This window comes from Leguminivora glycinivorella, chromosome 7, assembly GCF_023078275.1.
Source record: "Leguminivora glycinivorella isolate SPB_JAAS2020 chromosome 7, LegGlyc_1.1, whole genome shotgun sequence".
NCBI classification, from domain to species: domain Eukaryota; kingdom Metazoa; phylum Arthropoda; class Insecta; order Lepidoptera; family Tortricidae; genus Leguminivora; species Leguminivora glycinivorella.
Window position 1 is genome coordinate 11106253 of NC_062977.1, and position 22573 is coordinate 11128825.

Consider the following 22573-nt stretch of genomic DNA (forward strand, 5'->3'; position numbering starts at 1 on the left):
ATAGATGACATTGAATTAGTTCAAAACTTTTTAGGGTTCCGTACCAAAAAGGTACAAAGGAACCCTTATGGTGCGACTCTGTCCGTCTGTCACATTACTAAATATCTCGAAATCTGCTAATGCTATAAATTTGGAATAGTTGTGAACATTGTAAACGTCTACAAATAGAAAGTACCTATATTTAATTTAATTTATTAATTTCAATTGTAGAAAATGGCCAAAATGAAAGGGGGGCAAACTGTAAATTTCAAGTTACTAGGTCAAGTGGTTTTTTAATTTTTTTTGTTGTGGAAAATATTTTTGAAGGAAAATGTAAAAAGAAATATCCCCCCCCCCCTCTTATCTCCGAAGTTTACTAACGGAAAATTATGAGAATTTTAGAAAACCTTGACTTTATCCTTAAATATTACAGGAAAAATAAAGTCGTGTTTGCATCTTGGAAAGTTTTTTTTTAATTCACAAAAACTTTTCAGATTTTTACTTTCAATTTCACCACCTTTGTACTTTGGATGTACCTATCGTACTTGAAATTAATACGAGCTGTTACGTAAACCATCTTCTTTCAAATAAAGTAAAAACTGGCAAAATCGATTAACACTAAAGAATTATCCCTGAAAAACCAACAAACTATACAGGTCGCGCAAATTAGTTAGCGAATTCACCGAGAGATGGCGCTATACACAATAATATTCACTATTAGATCTGAGAATAGTGAGATTATTTTAACTATTGAAAGTTAGTACGGAACGCTCGGTGGGCGAGTCCGACTCGCACTTGGCCGGTTTTTTTTACTAAAGTGACTAAGTGAATACTTTCGGAAATAATTGTCCCCAAAGTCAAAAATATTATCCCCTGAATTGTCAAGTCTACATTTCTACAATTAGAAAAGGTAATATATAATATAAAAACAGCAGGTATGATTTGATCTTAATAAAACATATATTAATAAAATAAAATAAAGTATGATAAAGGAAGGAAATAATCTTTGAGATGCGAACCCAACTCATACTTGGTTAATTTTAAAAGAAATTAAGTTACACTATTAGGTATATATGTATATTACATTATGATAAATAAGGTTTTTGTTAAACTTCAAAAAAATCGTATTCAATACAAATAGGCCAACATAGCACAGGAAGTTAAATGAATCAACACAACACAAAAAGAGCGTTGGTTATGACAACATCAAGAATCATATCAAATCCCATGTTAGTGACGTGTTAGACTAACGTTTAAGCTATGTTATCATCTTATCCATCAGTACTGGCACTTAAATTAAAACAACATTACTGCCGTGTCATACCTATGTCATGTAACTTGAGTTACATGATATACGCGTAACAAGTTTAATTCGTGTTTTTATGAAAGTCTTTACCTACCAAGTGAAAAAAAAATCATAAATCTCTTACCAATTCCTCATACGAGCTTGTCACTAAACTCGTGTAACTCCGTTTTTGCCCTAGTGAGCTGTGGCTATCTCCCGTAACTAACAGTTACAGTAGATAGCCACGACACGCCTTTTACGCATCGAGCAATTTGGAACTCAGTTACAGTACTTAGGCACGACAGACTTAGTCTTATATTATAGGCAGTCATAGAAGACTTTGCCTTATATTATAGGCAGACATAGAAGTTTTTGTGGCAAAATAAAGTGATTGAAAAAATTTAATATTGACAAATATATTATCGATATGATAACAAGCTAGCTACCGTAAACGGCACGCGGTTTTAGTCTCAGTGTAGTTAATAACCTAACCACAAAATTAAAATTTTGAAAAAAACCCCGACCGCGACCTAGTGGACCGATTTTCATGAAACATGGCTAAGAACACTCCCGACTAACTCAGCTTTCAGACAAAAAAAAACTAAATCAAAATCGGTCCATCCGTTCGAGCGCTACGATGCCACAGACAGACACACGCACAGACAAACAGACAGACAGACAGACATACATTCGTTTTTGCGTCGGGGGTTAAAAAGCAACTATCATGATAGTAATAAGGTTCAAATCCATAAAAAGTCATTTCGGAGATAACACGTTTTGTCATCATCTTCGAAAAAAGTTACCTGCATACTGCGAACTGTTCCATAAATTTGAACCTTATTGCTATACGGTAGTTGTTTTTAACTACACTGAGACTTTAGCGCGTGCCGTTTAAAAGGGACTTAGCCACGTGAATAATAGAAACAAAGGCTTTTGTTTAACAGATTACGGCAAAAACCAAAACAACATCTCAAAAAAATCATACTATACCAGAACATGCAAACAAAAACTGGAACAGGACAAAAAACGCAACAGCTTACGAGTCATTGCTCCTTTCTTTATTATCTATCCATCCCATTGTATTGTTGAATGTGGGTTACTAGGCCAGTAGTAATAAGGAGGTCACTGACCCATATTTCGCTAAAGTCTAAACAATAGTACGGATAGATAACAAAAGATTTGGGTCAACCTGCTAACAAAAAAGGTGCATTGTTTATCTACAATTTAGGTCAGTAGTACAATCCTTTGTTAAGTTTATGCCGTAATTTATAAGAACGTAATAAATATAAATTTAACATCATATTAAGGCTAGATCTAGATGTGATCTAGATTACATACCTATATAGTTATCTGATCAAACATTCAAATACTATATACAACGTGCTTTTATTGAATTCCGACAACTTTAAGGGAAGGTTTGTTTATTAGGTCAAATACATTTTTTTTAAGAAACTGCTGTGTTAACTCTTATTCACAAAAAATAATTAAATTACTGAACACGGGTGGTTCAACATTTACCACTTTCTAATGTTATTTATTTTGACATGTGCCGTCAGACAATTAACACGAATTAATTAATTTATTACGTATGAAAACGAAAAAGAATTTATTTTTTATATATGTACTGCGTGTTTTCTGTTAATGGGCCTAACTATGTGTTGAATTTAACGGGAAACGAAAAAAACACGATGTATAATTATTAATTGATTAAATTACAACATTACTACAACAATAAACTTGTATCTAAGCCAACTGAGAAAAATATTTTAGTTAACGTGTCGTGCCCAACTACTGTAACTTGAGTTACAAGACGTCGCAAAACAGACTTTGTATGGGGAGCCTGTCGTGCCTAACTACTATATAGCCTATAATTTTAAATATATCCAAAAAATATGTTTTTTTTGTGCATCTACATCAGCATTACACTTACTACAATGTAACTGTGTAGTTTTTAGGGTTCCGTAGTCAACTAGGAACCCTTATAGTTTCGCCATGTCTGTCTGTCCGTCCGTCCGTCCGTCCGCGGATAATCTCAATAACCGTTAGCACTAGAAAGCTGAAATTTAGTACCAATATGTATATCAATCACGCCAACAAAGTGCAAAAATAAAAAATGGAAAAAAATGTTTTATTAGGGTACCCCCCATACATGTAAAGTGGGGGCTGATATTTTTTTTTCATTCCAACCCCAACGTGTGATATATTGTTGGATAGGTATTTAAAAATGAATAAGGGTTTACTAAGATCGTTTTTTGATAATATTAATATTTTCGGAAATAATCGCTCCTAAAGAAAAAAAAAGTGCGTCCCCCCCTCTAACTTTTGAACCATAAGTTTAAAAAATATGAAAAAAATCACAAAAGTAGAACTTTATAAAAACTTTCTAGGAAAATTATTTTGAACTTGATAGGATCAGTAGTTTTTGAGAAAAATACGAAAAACTACGGAACCCTTCACTGAGCGTGGCCCGACACGCTCTTGGCCGGTTTTTCTTTATATTTCCACACCAGTATTGAATGCAGATCGAATTACCAAAAAAAAACTTTAAACTGATTTTACTCAAAACTATGTTTTTCGAGTTACATGAGATAGGCGTGACACGGCAGATTAACTTTTGAACTTGACAATATTCAGGTTGGTGTCTCTTAAATACCTACCACAAAGTTTCTACCTACTTGATGACACTGGTTGCTTTTTAGGGTTCACTAGTCAACTAAGGGTTCCCCCGTATAGTTTCGCCATGTCTGTCTGCCCGTCCGTCCGTCCGCTGATAATCTCAGTGACCGTTAGCACTAGAAAGCTGAAATTTGATACCAATAATGTATATCAATAACGCCGACAAAGTGGTAAAATAAAAACTAGAAAAAATGTGTTAATAGGTATTTAAAAATAAATAGGAGTCTACTAAAATAATTGTTACTAACTATAAGGGTTCCTAGTTGACTACGGAACCCTAAAATAGTAGAGTGCTTTCAAATAAAGTAAAAAAACCGGCCAAGAGCGTGTCGGGCCACGCTCAGTGTAGGGTTCCGTAGTTTTCCGTATTTTTCTCAAAAACTACTGAACCTATCAAGTTCAAAACAATTTTCCTAGAAAGTCTACATAAAGTTCTACTTTTGTGAATATTTTTTAACCGTCGCCTCATATCTCAAGAAGGACGGTTATCAAGTCGTCTGTATGTTTTTTTTTTTTTTTTTTTTTTTTATGTTTGTTCCTCGATATCTCCGTCGTTACTGGACCGATTTTGAAATTTTTTTTTTAATTGAATGTATATGCATACAGATTGGTCCCATTTTTCTCAGAACCCAGTTCTGATGATGGGATCCTGGAGAAATCGAGGGAACTCCTCGAATCTGAAAGACATACATATAGTGATTTTTGTGTTTTTAAAGGAACAGCATGCATTTAGGTACGGAACAGTGACATTTGGTGCAGTGGAACTGCTGATGATGGCCAGAATAGAACTCTTCAAATCTGAACGGCACGCTTATAGTGACTTTGGTATTTTTATAAGAACAGCATGCACTGCACTTTCATCCAGGACAGTGACATTTGGTGCAGCGGAATTGCTGATGATGGTCAGAACCGAACTCCTCAAATCTGAACGGCACGCTTATAGTGACTTTGCCATTTTTATAAGAACAGCATGCGCTTACGTCTAGAACAGTGACATTTGGTACAGTGGAACTGCTGATGGTCAGAACCGAACTCCTCAAATCTGAACGGCACGCTTATAGTGACTTTGGTATTTTTATAAGAACAGCATGCACTTGCGTCCAGAACAGTGACATTTGGTGCAGTGGAACTGCTGATGATAGTCAGAACCGTACTCCTCAAATCTGAACGGCACACTCATCTTATCTTATCTTATCTTAAATCTGCGGGGGCCCTTACGGATACACTTCGACCCATCGGGATCTTTTGTGCAATTACCCCCTACGATCCTAAGATCCTTCAGCTATTCAGGAGCTTCTCGACCATCTCCACGTATCGGATGATGAGGCTCATGGGTAGCTCTCTGAAGTCCTTCGGTGCCAGGTAGCCTGCTCCAAAGTTCTTCATTCTTTGTCTGGCGAGGGCGTGACATTCACACATTAAATGTCTGACGGTCTCTTCCTCTTCGCCACACATGCGACAATCAGTGTTGTCGGCGTGTCCCATCTTGGCCAAAATTCCTTTGACCCCGTAATGGCCTGTGAACACCCCCGTTATAATTTGGAGTTGTCTTTTGCCTAGCTTCCCTAGCTTTTTGCTCCATCCAGAGTCTACCCTCTGCATAAAGAGCTTTGAATGCTTCAGACCAACCAGGGCATCCCACTCTTTTTGGTGACTAGCCTTTGTTTGGTCTTTCATAGCCATTCTGATGGTTCCTTGTGAAAGGCCCACATAGGGTTCCGGACCTATGAAGTTGTCTTCAGATCCGGCCTTGGCAAGTTCATCAGCGTTTTCATTGCCAATGAAGCCTTCGTGCCCCGGTATCCATACCAGTTGCACCTTGTTTTGCCTTCCAAGCTTGTTAAGAGCTCGGATGCCGTTTAATACCAGTCTAGAGGTAACTCTGGGCGATGTGAAGGCTTTGAGTGCCGCTTGACTGTCGCTGAGTATATAGATAGTCTTACCTTGGATTTGTCTAACTATATTCTCATGTACACAGGCAATTATTGCATATGTCTCGGCTTGGAAGACCGTGGCATAATTGCCCATGCTGATACTACCACTGTAGTCATTTGCATAAATGCCTGCGCCCGTACCAGATGCCATCTTGGACCCGTCTGTATACCAGATGATGGTGTTGTCATCAGGGGTGGGTGTCTCCAGACCCTCCTTCCATTCGGCTCTAGTATGGACTTTGGTTTTGAAGTTTTTGTGGAAGATGAATTTCGGTTGCATTTTGTCGCAGCCCATACTCATCAGCCTTCCCATAGAATTGTTGTATTCCATGCTTGTGTGTTTAGTCTTCGGCATGCTATCGCTCCAGAGGCCTGTTAAAGCCAGCCGGTGTAGCGATTTCAGTGCCTCAGACTGTATCACTAGATGTAGCGGCGGGAGATCCAATAGTACCTCCAATGCTGCTGTTGGCGTCGTTCTGAACGCACCCGTTATAGCCATGCATGCTGTCCTTTGTACCTTCATGAGGACATCCTTGCATGTGCTCAGTAATGTCCTTGGCCACCAGGCCAGGCTTCCGTACAGGATTATAGGTCTCACCATCATGGTGTAGATCCACCTTAGTACCTTTGGGTTTAAACCCCATGTTTTGCCGTAAGCTGACACATTCCAAACACTCTAAGTGCCTTGGCTGTGGTCAGTTCGACGTGTCTTTTCCAGTTCAGTTCTTTGTCTAGTGTTACCCCTAGATATTTCACTTCATTGGAAAGTTCAAGTACCCTTCCATAGAGCCTTAGTTGCTCCATGCCAGTAAGGGCCCTTTTCCTGGTAAACGGTACTACCACTGTTTTGCCTGGATTGATGGAGAGTTGTTGGTGGTTACACCACCTCTCCACTTGCCTCAGTGCTGTATTCATGATTTCTGACACTGTTCCCGGGAATTTCCCGTTTATGAGTATCACTAAATCATCTGCATAACCCACTGTATATACTGGGCCCTTATTTAGTTCTTCCAAAAGTGAGTTCACTACCAGGCTCCATAGAGTCGGAGAGAGAACCCCACCTTGTGGACAACCTTTTGTTGCTGTGGCTAGTAATTCTTCCCCCATGAGGGAGGACTTAATTAGCCGGCTGTTCAACATATTACCTATCCAGCGGCAGATGGTAGGTTCTATGCCATGTTTGAGTGCAGCATTATTGATTGCACCATATGTGGTGCGATCAAAGGCACCTTCGACATCCAGAAATGCAGCAAGACCTCAAACCTTTTTAGGGTTCCGTACCTCAAAGAGGAAAAACGGAACCCTTATAGGATCACTCGCGTGTCTGTCTGTCCCTCTGTCACAGCCGATTTCTCCGAAACTACTGGACCGATTTACTTGAAATTTGGCACACGTATGTAAACCTGTGGCCCAAAGACGGACATGCAATATAATCAAATGAAATTAAACGAAATTTAATCATAAGGGGCACTTTTGGGGGGTAAAATTGAAAATTAAAAATCAAAGTTATTAGAACTATATTGTGATACATATCAAATGAAAGAGCATTTTATAAGCATTTCAAATATATTTTTTTTATAGTTTTTATTTTGGTAATTTAGAAGTTATTTAAGAAAAATTACCATTCCCCCCCCCCCTTATCTCCGAAACTACTTAGCGTAAAATTTTCAAAAAATACACGAGATAGCCCTCTACCTGTAGATTACAGGAAAACCTATTAGAAATTACAGTCAAGCGTAAGTCGGACTTAAGAGAAAAAAACTCAAATTGAGATTTTTACTCACTGCCGCTGCAAGTACTTACTAAATGTTTTGAAATTTTGTGAGCGCTATGGACAGGTAGAAAGAAATTCATTTCTGTTTAGAAATTGTTAAAAATTTTAATCATTTGCCAAAATGACTTAAGTTCCTACTAAAAAAGAGGCGCTTAAGACTGTTTAGAACTGCACTGACCATAATATTGCCCTAATAGGTCCAAAAAATGGTGTATATATACGAAAACAAAAAAATTGTGCCACCAACAACCAAAATCTGAAGTCTATTTGCTCTATCTCTTATAGTTTCCAAAATATACGCAAAATCTTTAAAGTACAAATCTAGTGTACGTTGCTATCACATGTCGTCAGGCGCTCATGACCTTTTTGTATGGAAATGTCGAAATCCGACTCGCACTTTACCGATTTTCATAGAAAGTTGTGTTTTATTATAGTTTTGAAGGAGGTTTCTTGTTTTTAACCACCAACGCAAAAACGACGGAGTGTTATAATAATAATAGGTTTGACGCTTGACATGTCTGTCTGGCATCATAGCTCCCGAACGAATCAATCGATTTTGATTTAGTTTTTAATGTTTAAGGTGAATTCGTCGAGATTTTTTTTTGTACCACGTAGGTGGCAAACATGCATACGGTCCGCCTGATGGAAAGCGGTCACTGTTACATATGGACGCCTGCCACTCAAGGAGTGGCACATGTGCGTTGCCGAGTCGACTCATTAGAAACTTGTACAAACCTGTACTTAGAAGGGGCCTGGGTGCCGACGACTCAAAGGACCGAAGGAAGGAGGAGGAAGGAAGGAGGAAGGATCTATTGTCCTAATTACTTCCGTAGGTCCTCCAGTTGCGATACAGGCTGCCAACATTTTAATTACACTTTGTGCATTTTAATCTTTCGGGTCGCATGACCACGCCGTTGATAGTTCATAATTAATGGGAAAATACTTGAACAGGCATCCACGACTACTTTCCTAGGTTTAAAGATTGATCAGGGCTTAAACTGGGACCAGCAAGTAGATAAACCGTGTGGTAGTCGGGGCAGTGCGTGCTTTGCCTTAGGTCGAGTTGCAAAGTCTGTGGCTCCAGAAGTAGCCCGGACATGCTATTTCGCCACTGTCCATTCATTAATACAGTACGTTGCGGAGGTCTGGTCTGGGGATGTTGTCCTGAATGGGAGAGGGTCTTTCGCTTTCAGAAACGAGCTGTCAGGATCGTTGCTCAGGTACCTGTAGACAGTAGACACTCCGGCCAAAGAACTCTTTAAAAAATAAGAATCCTTAAGCTAGGAACACACTACGCGGACGTCCGTCGTAAATCGACCGCGGACGGGGATCTGGACAATGAATATACACTTAACCGTGCAAACTATCGGTCGACGGACGTGGACGTGGCCTTGAGCGCATGGACGTCCGTTCGAAATCTGGCTCGCTGGATGTTTTGTTCCGTGCACACTGTTCGGTCGCGGTCGCGGTCGATTTACGACGGACGTCCGCGTAGTATGTTCCTAGCTTTACACTCATTACACTGCCTGCAATAGTTATCATGCAGGTAGCCATTTATGTAAGAGAGAACTTGGCAGCATACAAAACCAGGGGCGGCTCACTCCGCGATTCTATCGCCGCGCTACAAGTACATGTCAGCGGCCGCGAGTTCGCGGCCCATTCATTGGCGACGACCTTCGCGCGGCGCAATAATAGTTATTTGTATAATAGTTATTTGAAGAATCATGAACTTGCGAGTTATTTATAGAATCCTGAACTTGCGAGTTTTTTAACACACGAGAAGTAAAATACATTTGCACCCGAGTGTAACACAAAACTTTTCCCCTCACTGTAGCGAGGAAACTACAACGCAAGAAATGCGTTTATCACTGCTTCCAGTAGTTCCACAGGTGGTAAATGATCTTTATTACTAGATTCACCTACTTTTATCAATTTTAAAGCAGTTCATTTGAATTTATTCAAGGTCAAATTACTTTACCCACTCACTAGTGGGTAAAATGCGTTTTTACCCGCTGGTATTGAAGGACAAAACACGTGTTTCCGAGCTAGTGAGGGGAAAAATTCAATGTTGGCTGCTCGCGTGCGGTCCGTTTGTTAATGTAGGTAAGAATTTAGAATGGCGTCATTTTGTGAACATCAAAGGAGCCTTCCGTACTTGTACTATTATACATAATATATTCTGTGACAAAACTAATAACATGTGTTCCAAGTACAACATTCGAAATGCCGGAAAGTTAGTAGGTATCGACCGTAAATTGGCGAAATCCAATTTACGGTCAAATTAACACATGTGATGGACCCTGCCGTCTATAATAAATTGCCGCAATATGTGGTTGAAGCGCCTAGTGTGTCGAACTTTAAGTACCTATCGCTTAAAAATTGGCTGGTCGAGCACCCGTTCTACACTAATGACAATTTTTTTATTACCTAATTAGAAAAATATTTTTGTGCATTTTTTATGTGAATATTGCCTAACTTTTTGTAATTTCAATCTTCTGTCTATTTATTCTCTAAGTATTATTGCTGTATAAATATTATTTTTTTAAATCAAATCTTGACGTGTAAAATGGCGTTACAAATATGAATAAATGAATATGAGTATAAGTAGTATGATTATTTTAACCATTGAAAGTTTGTACGGAACCCTCGGTGGGCGAGTCCAACTCGCACTTGTTTATTTATGCACTTTGTTGGCGTGATTGATATACATATTGGTACCAAATTTCAGCTTTCTAGTGCTAACGGTTACTATGAGATTATCCGCGGACGGACGGACGGACGGACAGACAGACATGGCGAAACTATAAGGGTTCCTAGTTGACTACGGAACCCTAAAAATGGTGAAAATCGGCTAACGCAATAAAGAATTATCCTATAAAAATCATCTCCCATACTTTAACTTCGCGCGCAATAGTTTACTTCATTTGCCGATAGATGTCGCTGTACGTGGAACGCTCATATCCTACATCGCGGGTCGGAGCAGCGGGGAACTACAGAACCCTACACTGAGCGTGGCCTGACACGTTCTTGGCCGGTTTTCCCACTGTTAAATACTACTGGTAACTACTGGGAAATAGGGAAGCATCAGAGTACATTACTAAACAAGTGCGGAAAAGAGGAAGTTCGGAACGAGAGGCACGTTCCTAAAACACGACCGAAGGGAGTTCGGGAGTGTTTTAAATCGACGACACGTTAGTTACGAATTTCCTCTTCGCACGTGTATTGTACGAAGTTTTTATTGTACGATTTACGATACAAGTGCGTAAAAAAGAAGTTTGAAACGAGTGGCGTAAATTGAAACACGTCCGAAGGGAGTGTGTTTTAAGTTACGAATTTCCTTTTCGCACGTGCATCGTACGACGTTTTTCAGTAGGTACAGATGGCCAAACGAAGTTTCGACCTGACAAGAAATGAACCACTCTGCTCTTCTTTCTTTTTATTGATTTTACATCTTAAGTAGTAATATGAATATAAAAGTAGAATACAAAACTATTATTTACAGAACAATGTAAGTATATAAACATTATATAAAACCTAACTTAGAGGTCCGCCAGCCAGATTAAATTTATCCGTATAATAATGTTAAAATTATGTAAAATAATTATTATCTTCTCTAAAGGCCATGCCAGGATAAGCTAAGTGAATCTGCCTCCAGCGAGTTTTGGCTTGAATTTTTTTTATTGATTCGTTTTTGAAAGTATCGAGTTTCCCAAAGGGTCTGGCCAGACTGCCATGGTAAAATCGCCCCTGGCTAAATATGAAATATTGATATGCAGGATTATTCGTATTGTTACTACATGTACTACTACTGGATATTATGCCTCAAACTGTTTCCGTTTACGAAAAAAATTAAAAAAAAAAACCACGAAATTTTGTTTTTTATTTTTTAGTACTTACTTTAAAACCGCGTATCCGATTGACTTGTTCTTTGGATATTTTATAGATATATTAGGGATACATCAATTTAAAAAAAATATTAACTTCCTGACTTTTTGTTAAGTACATTTTTTTTATTTATGTTTTTAAAATTTTTTTTTACCACATACGAGTTAGCGACACCTACTATATTTTCATATAATAATCGCCATTTTATACTCTATTACATATATTATTATCAAAAATATTAGTTTGGATCAACAATGTCAAAATAAGTTATTTATATACGTTACTAGTATTACCCTTTAGCATAGCTGGGCATTAACTCGTTAATCCGTTAATCGTTAATTAACGAAGTTAACATTTTGGTTAACGGATTAACTTTTAAGTTAACTTTAAAAAATGTTAACGGATTCGTTAACTTCCGTTAAATTTCTTCGAGTCCGTTAATCGTTAATCCAGTTCCGCACGCGCCGAGTAAAACTTGCTCTGACCGCTACTGTAAAAGCCCGGAATACGGCGAAACCTAGGATTTTCACGTAAATTCACAGTCTGCAGACAAATTTGGTGCCTTTGGATCACTTGTTCGAGACCTGCTAAAGTTTATTAGTACCCAGCTACTGCACCCCTCACTAACTGCGAAACAGAATGTAAATCATCAGGCATGACATACAAATCGCGCAACCGACGACGTATCAAGCCAGAGTGCAGAGTTCGGCGGACCGCGCTATCTACCAAGTTACCGTGGATCGTAACTTCGATTAGAGGTGCCTCAATCCGAGGAACCTACGCACCATGACTACGACCGCATGATTGACCCAATAATAGTTATTAGTTATACAAGGAGGCAAAGTTGTATTTTAACGCCGAGTGTAGAATTGAAAAACGAGCAAGTGAAAGGATTCTATAGTTGAACCACGAGCGAAGCGAGTGGTTCGAGAATAGAATCCTGGACTTGCGAGTTTTTTAACACACGAGAAGTAAAATACATTTGCACCCGAGTGTAACACAAAACTTTTACCCTCACTGTAGCGAGGAAATTACTACGCAAAATATGCGTTTATCACTGCTTCCAGTAGTTCCACAGCTGGTAAATCATCTTTATTACTAGATTCACCTACTTTTATCCATTTTAAAGCAGTTAATTTGACTTTATTCAAGGTCAAATTACTTTACCCACTAGTGGATAAAATGCGTTTTTACCCGCTGGTATTTAGGACAAAACACGTGTTTCCGAGGATACATCTAGGCTCCGGACATTTTTGTTTCCTCCTAGTCGCGATTCTAGACAATATTTATTCCACGCAGCTGAAGTTTACCACATGCGATATTCTTCACAGTCATTATTTGTACACGATCTTGACTCTACCTAGTCGCGATTTCACACAATATTGTTTCCGCACAACTGAAGTTTACCACATTCGCTATTCATCACAGTCATTACTTCTACACGATCTTGTCTCTACCTAGTCGCGGTTTCACACAATATTTATTCCACGCAGCTGAAGTTTACCACATGCGTTATTTTTCACAGTCATTATTTCTACACAATCTTGACTCTACCTAGTCGCGATTCTACGCAATATTGTTTCCACACAACTGAAGATTACCACATTCGTTATTCATCACAGTCATTACTTCTACACGATCTTGACTCTACCTAGTCGCGACTCTACGCAATATTATTTCCACACAACTGAATATTACCACATTCGTTATTCATCACAGTCATTACTTCTACACGATCTTGACTGTACCTAGTCGCGATTTCACACAATATTTATTCCACGCAACTGAAGTTTTACCACATTCGTTATTCTTCACACAATTATATTTCTATACAATTGTCGCAACCCTATTAATGTACAACATCGGTCACATCTCTGATAGAAAGGCACCCATAAAATATGTGAGTACAAAGATAATAGAATTTCACTAGATATAGTTTACGGTGAAGGTTTATGGCCCCGCGTTTCCATGACGTTGATTTGTTGTTACGTACTCTTTCTCTTCGAATAATGCATAATGTTTTCGTTCACTTGTGTTGATTTATAAGTACTCAATAAAGACAATTATTTATATATGTCGCAGGGAAATGGCCAAAACGGAGATTTGATCAAATATCTAAGGGATATGATCAAATCACGCATGATGTCAAAATGGCGAATCCATTTCATCATTTCTCTAGAAAATTTCAGTCATTTGACTAAATCCCTGACTCTGTTTAGTTAAATCACAAAATCGCCCAATAGACACGCCGCGTTTCGTCATTTCACTAGATTTGTTTAGCGATTTGATAAAATCCCTGAACCACGACAGTAAGTTGACGAAACGGGTTTATAAAGTCAACTAGTTTTATCATTTCTCTAAACAAGTTCAGTGAAAAGACAAAATGTTTTAATAAATAATATAATAATTTAAAATAAAATATTTTTAGTTTTGTTTCTTCACTTATTCTATTTTTTTCCTATTTATTGAAAAAAAAAAACTCTTAAAACGGATTCAATTGAGTATAATGTCTTCATGGGTCAGATCAGATAGCGAGGTAAAATGAGTGCAGTGAAAATTCGCCCACTGATTTTACCAGTGCAGTCAGTCATGTCAATGCAGGGCAGCTTGTGGCGAGCTGTTGAGGAACAGCGACCTCACGTACCCAAGTGCTCCTGGGGAGTTCTGTTATCCATGAGGTGGGTGGATGGGACAGTACACTCTACCTGTGGCTTGCCTGTGCTGGCCGTCCGTCCGTCATTAAGTCGTTTGCTCCATGGCCTAAGACGCGAGTTGGCACAGAGCTTAACAGCACGTCGCTCAAAGGTCCAGAAAACCCTATGGTTTCCGTGTTGGGGTAGACATACAAATAATTAAGATTCAGTTTACAAACACCTAGTATGTATTTGTAAATTTTTTTAAAAAGAACTTTGATACCTATTTTGACATTTTATTTTACCATGTCACTAATCCAGTAAGAGATTTAATCAAATCAAGTGAAAAAGGCAAGAATCTAATAAATCTAATTGGATATATTAGATTCTTGCCTTCGTCATTTCATGAAACAAGTTCAGAGATTTGTTCAAATCACTTACAAGTTGAGACTTTATCATTTCCCTAAATTTGTTTATCGAAATGTTAAAACGAGTTGACTTTGTAAGTTCGTTTCGTCAACTTACTGTCGTGGTTCAGGAATTTTATGAAATCGATAAATAAATCTAGTGAAATGACGCAAAGCGGCGTGTCTATTGGGCGATTTTGTGATTTAACTAAGCAGTGTAAGGGATTTAGTCAAATGACTGAAATTTTCTAGAGAAATGATGAAATGGATTCGCCATTTTGACATCATGCGTGATTTGATCATATCCCTTAGAGATTTGATCAAATCTCCGTTTTGGCCATTTCCTTGCGACATATACAAATAATTGTCTTTATTGAGTATAAATCAACACAAGTGAACGAAAACATTATGCATTATTCGAAGAGAAAGAGTACGTAACAACAAATCGACGTCATGGAAACGCGGGGCCATAAACCTTCACCGTAAACTATATCTAGTGAAATTCTATTATCTTTGTACTCACATATTTTATGGGTGCCTTTCTATCAGAGATGTGACCGATGTTGTACATTAATAGGGTTGCGACAATTGTATAGAAATATAATTGTGTGAAGAATAACGAATGTGGTAAAACTTCAGTTGCGTGGAATAAATATTGTGTGAAATCGCGACTAGGTACAGTCAAGATCGTGTAGAAGTAATGACTGTGATGAATAACGAATGTGGTAATCTTCAGTTGTGTGGAAACAATATTGCGTAGAATCGCGACTAGGTAGAGTCAAGATTGTGTAGAAATAATGACTGTGAAAAATAACGCATGTGGTAAACTTCAGCTACGTGGAATAAATATTGTGTGAAACCGCGACTAGGTAGAGTCAAGATCGTGTAGAAGTAATGACTGTGATGAATAGCGAATGTGGTAAACTTCAGTTGTGCGGAAACAATATTGTGTGAAATCGCGACTAGGTAGAGTCAAGATCGTGTACAAATAATGACTGTGAAAAATATCGCATGTGGTAAACTTCAGCTGCGTGGAATAAATATTGTCTAGAATCGCGACTAGGAGGAAACAAAAATGTCCGGAGCCTAGATATATCCGTTTCCGAGCTAGTGAGGGGAAAAACATATAAAACCTAAAATTTACCGAACCAACGTCGATATAAGTCCAAAGAGAAAAATATTTATTAACATTTCGCTTTTACCAATTGGCAGCTGGGATTTTTAAGAGATTTTGGCAAACTTCGAGCTTTTACAGTAACATATAAACTTACGCAAATACTAAAAAGTTGATAACTGATGCAACTAGCAACAGTATTTTTTTTATAGCGGTTAACGGATTATCGATTAACTTTAACTTCCGTTAAATTTGTTGAAATGTATCGCTTTAACGATTAACGAAGTTAACTTTTATAGTAACGGATTAGCGATTATCGAAGTTAACTATTTGATTAACGGTGCCCAGCTATGCCCTTTAGTACGTTGCTCCTGGAAAGTGATGTATGAAAATTTTGGCATAATTAATGGAAGATTTTTTTTTAAATTGGGATATGTAGATTATAGGCCGAAGTTATTTTTCATCAACCCTCCCCACCCCTCCCCCCTCTGCGTTACCCCTCTACCCCCCCTTAAAGAGCCGAAAATGCGATTTTTCTAGATTTCTGACAAAACCGATGAAGATACAGAAAAAGCGTGTAGGAACGAAGTAATCCTTAATGAATTTACTACAAATCTCTCATAAACACTTTAGTGCTAGCACTTATAGTTTTCGCGCAATCCGTCACGAAAGTTGCTCCTTTCTGCAATTTTCTTTAAAGAATATTAAAGTGTTCTCCCAAAATGCTTACGAAATCGTCGGTTTGATAGTACTAAAATATTATAAACTCAGAATGAATTTCAGGAGAAAAAATCACTACCATGGGCGCTTGAACTCACGGCCTCTAGATTGATAGATATCTTATACTTTTAAACGAGCAATTCTTGTATATTTATTTATTTATTTATATATATATTTATTTACACTGACGATCTCGGAAACCGCTCTAACGATTTCGCAGAAATTTGTTATGTGGGGGTTTTTGGGGGTGAAAAATCGGTCTAACTTATCCTTAGGTCCCGGAAAACGCGAATTTTCGAGTTTTCATGCGTTTTCTTCGCGCGCCATCTCGTGTGCAGTAGTTGTACTGTTAAGACAGAATTCTTTCGGTCGATGTAAGTACTATTTATTGCAAACACTAGATGGCGACACAGGTCAAGGCTAAAACGAATAGAAAATACACTATTTGAGTTTTTGTGGCGAAATGCGCGCCATCTCGTGTGGAGTAGTTGTGTTGTTAAGGCTGAGAATTCTTTCGCTCGATGTAGGTACTATTCATTTTTGAACTAGATGGCGACACATGTCAAGGATACGAAACAGAACCGAGCGAAGCTCGGTTGCCCAGATATTGATAGATAAATGACGCTAGGGGTACCATTGATTCATATAGTAGAAAGCTGAAAGATTCGCTAGAAACTAGGGATGAGCTTTTGGTGGCTCAGTTGGTAGAGCCCTCGAGTTTCTATCCGGAAGCCGTGAGTTCAAGTCCCATCCATGGTAGTGATTTATCCCCTTAATTTTATTATAGTCATGAGTTTACAATATTTTAGTCGTATCAAACAAATTTCGTAAGCATTTTGGGAGAACACTTTAATATTCTTTAAAGAAAATTGCAGAAAGGAGCAACTTTCGTGACGGATTGCGCGAAAACTATAAGTGCTAGCACTAAAGTGTTTATGAGAGATTTGTAGTAAATTCATTAAGGATTACTTAGTTCCTACACGCTTTTTCTGTATCTTCATCGGTTTTGTCAGAAATCGAGAAAAATCGCATTTTCGGTTCTTTAAGGGGGGGTAGAGGGGTGACGCAGAGGGGGGAGGGGTGGGGAGGGTTGATGAAAAATAACTTCGGCCTATAATCTACATATCCCAATTTAAAAAAAATCTTCCATTAATTATGCCAAAATTTTCATACATCACTTTCCAGGAGCAACGTACTAAGGCACTGGTCCCACCGCGAGCTAGTAAGCTATGAGCTATCGGCTATAAAAACGAACAAAAGATAAGCACTCCCGTGCGAATAAAAGAGACACGGCGATTTTGATAGCTCACCGCTGGGCGAGTAACTATAAACATCGCCGTGTCTCTTTTATTTGCACGGGAGCGCTTATCTTTTGTTCGTTTTTATAGCCGATAGCTCATAGCTTACTAGCTCGCGGTGGGACCAGTGCCTAAAGGGTAATACTAGTAATATATAAATAACTTATTTTGACATTGTTGATCCAAACTAATATTTTTGATAAAAATATATGTAATAGAGTATAAAATGGCGATTATTATATGAAAATATAGTAGGTGTCGCTAACTCGTATGTGGTAAAAAAAAAAAAATTTAAAACATAAATTTAAAAAAAAATGTACTTAACAAAAAGTCAGGAAGTTAATTTTTTTTTTAATTGATGTATCCCTAATATATCTATAAAATATCCAAAGAACAAGTCAATCGGATACGCGGTTTTAAAGAAAAAAATAAAAAACAATTTCTTTTTTTTAATTTTTTTCGTAAACGGAAATAGTTTGAGGCATAATATCCAGTACATGTAGTAACAATACGAATAATCCTGCATATCAATATTTCATATTTAGCCAGGGGCAATTTTACCATGGCAGTCCGGCCAGGCCCTTTCAGCTCCCAAAACTTTATAGTTTACTTACTTACTTACTCACTCTGTTGGCGCGACGACCCAAAGTGAGTCTTGGCCTCCAACACAAGAGCACGCCACTTTACGCGGTCCAGAGCGACCTCTCGCCAGCCCTTTATAGTTTAGTAATTGATGGAATCAGGCGTTACTTTGCGGAAATCCATGTTAATCGTAAACTAGAACTTTCCTTTGCTAATCCGCGAATAGATGACGTGCAAGTCAATCAGTGCTAACCTGTTATAATTACTTGCGTATTTTTTTACATGCAATTAATTTTCCCACCCTCCCACCGCAAAAATAAAAATAAATACGCAAATAAATATAACAACCCACCACCAAAAATACAAAACTCGACACGTGTTTCGCCTCTCTACGAGGCATCCTCAGGAGCTGATGTTGACGGTCCGAAGTCCCGCAACTGACTGATCGTCCCCAGAATGGTCGGCCATATTTATACTTTGTCCACCCCCCCTACCAAGCAAGTTAGATGGAAAAATTCGTAATAACGGCGATGACGCAACATTCAACTGCTCATTAAGGATTAACCCCCTATTGTTGTACTTAATTATCTCCAACTGTTCCAGAACCCCCAAACGCAGCCCTTTCTCACATACATGTAAAACATCAAAAGAATGATTCTCTGATACAGTATGGTCACTCTCTATCAAATGCTTTGCAAAATTGGATCTCTCTGGATGGTTGTGCCTGTATGATGCCATATGCTCCTTATACCTAATAGTGAAATTGCGGCCCGTTTGGCCCACGTACACTTTGTTACAAACATCACAGCTCAACTTATAAACCCCAGATTTTTTCCCTTTCTCGATCCTATCTTTGCCGTTACAAAGCTTGGAGTGCAAAGTGTTATTTGTCCTAAAGGCCACAGGAATGCCGTTTGACTTCAAAATCTTATAAATGTCCTCTGACACTTTGCCAACATAAGTAATGCTCGCTTGACACCTCTTAACCGGTTCAGAAGGACGTGCCGCATACAACATATTGTTAACCATAACCATTCGCTTCTTTCTGATGATGCCATCAACGATTGATTTATCATAACCGTTTGAAACTGCCAAGTGGTAAATATTGTCCAATTCGGCTCGATAGTGTTCTTCAGAAAGAGGCACAGACAACATCCTATGCACATAACAGTGAAAAGCGGCCAACCTATGCTGCCAAGGGTGTGTAGAAGAAGCTGGTATAACTGTATCAGTATGTGTAGGCTTGCGGTAAATTTGAAATTGATGGCTATTATTAACTCTAGTAATGGTCAAATCTAGAAAATTCAATGACTTGTCTTGCTCTAGTTCCTTCTTAAACTTGATCTTTGGATGTTTACTATTAAGCCCAGTAACAAATTCATCCAGCAGGTCCATACTCCCCGTCCAACAAATAATCAAATCATCTACGTATCTGAAGTAATACAATATATTATCATTCCCTGCAATATGCTGGTTCTCAAAGTGGTCCATAAAGATATCCGCCATTAAAGGACTCAGTGGAGAACCCATGGCTAAACCATCACTTTGCAAATAATACTGTCCCCCGAATCTAAAATAATTATGTTTCATACATATAGCAGTTAGATCTATCAACTCATCTACCTCCCCTGGATGTAAACGTTGCTTTTCAAAAAGGTCCCTTAGAATATCCAAAGTCTCCCCATACGGCACATTCGTAAACAAACTATCTACATCTAACGAAAGCAAGACAGCATTATCTGGAATAATAATATCTTTGATCTTTTCTATTAACTGCAAACTATTCCTCAAACAAAACTTCGGCCGGAACTGAGACTTTTCTCAAAAAAATTAATTGCAAAATTAATTTATTAATTAATTAATTGGAAAATTAATTGCATGTAAAAAAATACGCAAGTAATTATAACAGGTTAGCACTGATTGACTTGCACGTCATCTATTCGCGGATTAGCAAAGGAAAGTTCTAGTTTACGAGTTTAGTAATTAAAAAAAAAAACGAAATTTGAACTTTCTTCGATATTTTTTTTCTGGGCAGCCGATTTTGACGTGCGTCACGTATATTGTGCATTGTGCATGTAGGTAGGATAATTATATGATATTAATTTTGTGTTATAATGCCATACAAAAACTTAAAAAAAAAATATTTAAGTAGGATAGTAGGATAAAGTAAAATACCTGGGGCACGTCCTCACGAGCGACCTCAAGGATGACCTGGACATTGAAAAGGAACGCAGGGCGTTGGCGGTTCGGAGTAACATGATTACTCGCAGGTTTGCTCGTTGCTCAAGTGATTGCACTATTTAAATCCTACTGTCAATCCTTGTACACGAGCAGCCTGTGGATCAAGTACACGAAACGAGCCTACAATGCCCTGCGGGTGCAGTACAACAATGCTTTTAGAATGCTGATGGGACTGCCTTGAAGATACTCTGCATCGGGTATGTTTGTGGCAGCTCGCATCGCACGGATAGTTTTCAGGAAATAATAAGAAAAAACATAGTGTCATTGCTAAGTCGTGTAAGATGTAGTCCCAACAGCATTTTAAGAGAAATCGCTGATAGGTTCGACTGTCCGATCTTGCACTACTGGACCAAGCTGATTAAAAGTGTAGCGGTATATGGAATATAGGAATGTTAATATTATAAATTAGTACACATAAGTTTAGATATGTAATTATGTATATTGTATTGTTTAGGCATGTTTACTAACTTTCTATGGATACCTTGTTTGTCCGAAATAAAAGATTTTATTCTCTTTATGTCTTTTCCAGTTCTCGGGACCATGGGGTCCCGGACTTTTGGGAGGTGTGCGTGCCCAAGTAGCACAGATAGCTGTATAACTGCACACATTAGGGTCTATTCGGAGCTTTACGCGTTTTAGCACTGTTATAAGAGCGTTCAGAGGAACCTTCATAGTAGCATTCAGTGAAATTTAAACAGCTTAAGCAGTTTAAGAGCTGCATTACGGTGGAGAACAGTACCATTAATTCGCCAATAGTGCTGTAATGGTATATTTGCAACGACCTTATTCAGCTATTAGCATTTTTGACAGCCTAGAACGTAATAAGAGCTGCGTAGTAGATCACACTATGCCCAAAGCGGTATAAGAAGCCACTTGTGACCTTTTAAAACGCTGACTTTTTAAGATAGCACATGTGGACCATTAAAAAGCCAAAAGAGGTATAATGGAGAAAATGTGGCGTATAATACTGCTTAGAGTTGAACATTTATACCACAAATCAGCCTTTATATCGCCTTTATTATTATCTGCATAGCGGCTGTTTAAAACACCCACTAGACGCCTGGTAGCTATTTTGTGGGGCACTTGTGTACCGTAATAACGGCTATTGCTTTATAATGGTACACGTGTAGATTATTAACTAGGAATAAGCTGAATAAATGTTATTTTATGGTAACTTGTAACCTCGTCTTTATTATGAATCCACCATTTTTATTGTTTAACCTATAAATACATCCTGATTAATTTTCGACTTTTATGATATTTTGGGTATAAATTATGAATGTATAGTATCAGTTATTACTTTTTAATACCATAATGCTAACTTTGTATTGTATAAATCTCTCCAAAACACAAAAAAAAATATTTCATCAGATCTTATTTATTTATCGTAACTAATTAAAAACTGAATATTTACGTGGCAAATTAAAATTTTGTTAGTAAATATATATAATGTCGGTAAACTTTCATTCCCAAACATATAAATTTGTTTAAGATATACAAAACAAAACGTAGTTACCAATACCAACAGATAAACCATTCACCATTAAAGTGTCACTCACTAAAGTTCCAACCAAATAGCTAGTATAAGTAAACATTTGTTTGCAATTCACCTAAATGTATGAAATCACGTAAATAATGAGACCCTTTTGCTGAGTAAAAGTTTTTTAAGTGGCTACATGTGTTCTCTTATTCTGCCACTATTCAGCCCTTATAACTCTTGCCACCCTATAATATCCACTGGTATAAACCCCTGTTACATTGGTGCTATACCGCTTTTGCTGAGTAAGTGGCTACTTGTGTTCTTTTATTCTGCCGATATTCAGCCCTTATAACTCTTGCCACCCTTATACCCCTGTTACATTGCTGCTATACCGCTTTTAAAGCACTATGTACCCTTAAGGCTGTCTAATTTGTGCCCATTTAAGAGTATTAAGGGCTGTATGAGCTATTATAGAGCTTTAACATTGCTCTTTATGTACCTTTAGTACAGCCTAAAGCGTTAAAAAATGCCTTTATTCAGCTGTTATACAGCAAATGTGTGTTAC